Below are 2,523 nucleotides of genomic sequence, written 5' to 3' on the forward strand. Positions count from 1 at the left end.
AAACGAGACTGATCTAAAGGTGACATGGTGAGAAAGGCAAGAAAGCAAGATGCCGAGAACTCTTTTATTATGATGATGATTTATTTATTATTTTTGGCTGTGTTGGGTCTTCGTTGCTGCGTGGGGTTTCTCTAGTTGCGGCTAGCAGGGGCTACTCTTCGTTGCGGTGCACGGGCTTCTCATTGCAGTGGCTTCTCTTGTTGTGGAGCACGGGCTCTAGGCGCGCGGGCTTCCGTAGTTGTGGCTCTGGGGCTCTAGAGCTCAGGCTCAGTAGTTGTGGTGCACGGGCTTTGTTGCTCCACAGCATGTGAGATCTTCCCGGACCAGGGCTCGAACCTGTGTCCCCGGCATTGGCAGGCGGATTCTTAACCACTGCACCACCAGGGAAGCCCCTGAGAACACTTAAAGACTTAAGAAATACCCACTTCTTGGGAAAAGCAATATGCTTATTACAAATTTGGCTTAGCTGATAAAGAGGTCCCCCAAAGAAGTCTATTGGGCTTCAGTTTGAAGGAAAGAATAGATTTTATTAGTCTAGTAAAAATAATTTTATTAATTTTGTTATATACGTAATACAAGATCATATAGCACTCATTAAAAAAAATAAAGTTCACTTTCACTCTTTCCTCCCTCCTCATTTTTATCAATTTGGTATTTATCTTTCTAGATCATTTTCTACATATTTAGAAGAGTCAGCCCTCTGTATCTGGGGGTTCCACACCCATGGATTCAACTAATGGTGGATCCAAGGTTGGTTGAATCCACAGCTGGGGAACCCACCTGTGGTTACGGAGGACCAATTGTACGACAGCCATTTTATATAGGGACTTAAGCACCCGTGGGTTTGGTACTGCAGGAGTCCTGAAGCCATCTTCCACAGATACTGAGGGGTGACCGTACACATGTGTACCTGTAGAAAACATATAGTTCTTCTGTTTGTTGTTCTGTCTTACATAAAGCCTACATGGAGTGGATGACTTTACCACGTGCTTTTTCATTCCAACACACATCCAGGAGAGCCATCCATTTGAACTCATCTAGACCTACCTCTTTTCCCCTTCACCATTTTAAAAAATGGTTGCAGAGTATTTCATAAATGGCTGTTTCATAATTGAAGGAGCCATTTTCCTATTGATGGATACTTACACTATTTATAATGATTTTCTTTTACTCACCACTATGCCTTAAATATCCTTGGACAGACCTCCTAATGCACGTGTGCAAGATTCGTTTTAGGACAGTTAATGAGATGTGGTATTTCTGGGTCACTGGGCATTTAAAATGTTACCAGAGACTCTGCCCGAACAGCCCTCCCAGTGGCCAGACTAGTTTAGCCCTCAACAGCAGTGTGTGAGATTTCTCATTTCCCCATACCCTTGACACTATGTTCTTGCAAGTCTTAAAGCTGCATTTCTTCACTAAAATTCTACTAGTCACACTTTTTTAAAAAAACTAATTTGAACTAAATGCCACTCAGTGAGGTTTGACGATTCTTTTAATTAATTCATTTAATTCACAAGTCCTCCCTCCCTTTGGCCTTTAGACATAACTTATAAGCAGTATTGATTTGCCCTCCAAGGGAGACATTGTTTAATACAGGCCTCTGATGACAGAAGAGAAATGAGCTCATTCAAAATTCTAGGCATGGCCTGACAGGTCAAGGGCTCATGCAAGAAAAGATTTTACAAGGAGGACTGTAATAGGGAAGAACAAACCTGACTCCATATTAGATCTGTTTCTTTTACTTTAACCTTCGTGTTCTGTTGCTTTTGCTTCCAGTTAAGAATGTTGCCTATAGCCTGAAATATACAGGATAGCCCATTCTCAAGGCTCTGACCTTTAAGGGTATAACACTTTTCCATTCATACGGTGATAAAAAGTTGTAGAACAGAGAATAACATTTATCTTGTTGGAAGTTTACATCATGATGACCTGACCTACGTGGACAGCTGCAAGAACAAAGGATTCCTACACCAAGAAGTTTGCAAAAACCAACCATGCCCCTCCCTCACCTTGCCTTTAAAAATGCTTTGCTGAAACCTTGGGGAGTTCAGTTTCCTGGGCATGAGTCACCCGTCTCCTCACATGGCCCTGCAATAAACCTCTCTGCTCCGAACTCCAACATTTCAGTTTGTTTGGCCAAACTGTGCGTCGGGCACATGCACTTGCGTTCGGTAACAGGGCAAGTCTTTGCATTTCTGTCAATATTTCCACCTGTTCCACCCACCTTTCCACATGTTTTGCGGTGACAAAACCTTCTTCCCCGGTGTCTGAAGTTTGCAATGTCACTCTTTGCCCTGAGCCCAGGGGTTTTCCACAGTCAGAAGACTGATTCAAACAACTTCACTAAGCTGGTACTTACTGTTGGCCTAGAGCTTTACATTTTTTTTTTTTTTTTTGCGGTACGCGGGCCTCTCACTGTTGTGGCCTCTCTCGTCGCGGGGCACAGGCTCCGCACGCGCAGGCTCAGCGGCCATGGCTCACGGGCCCAGCCGCTCTGCGGCATGCGGGATCCTCCCAGAC

Source organism: Physeter macrocephalus, chromosome 3, assembly GCF_002837175.3.
Source record: "Physeter macrocephalus isolate SW-GA chromosome 3, ASM283717v5, whole genome shotgun sequence".
Classification (NCBI taxonomy): domain Eukaryota; kingdom Metazoa; phylum Chordata; class Mammalia; order Artiodactyla; family Physeteridae; genus Physeter; species Physeter macrocephalus.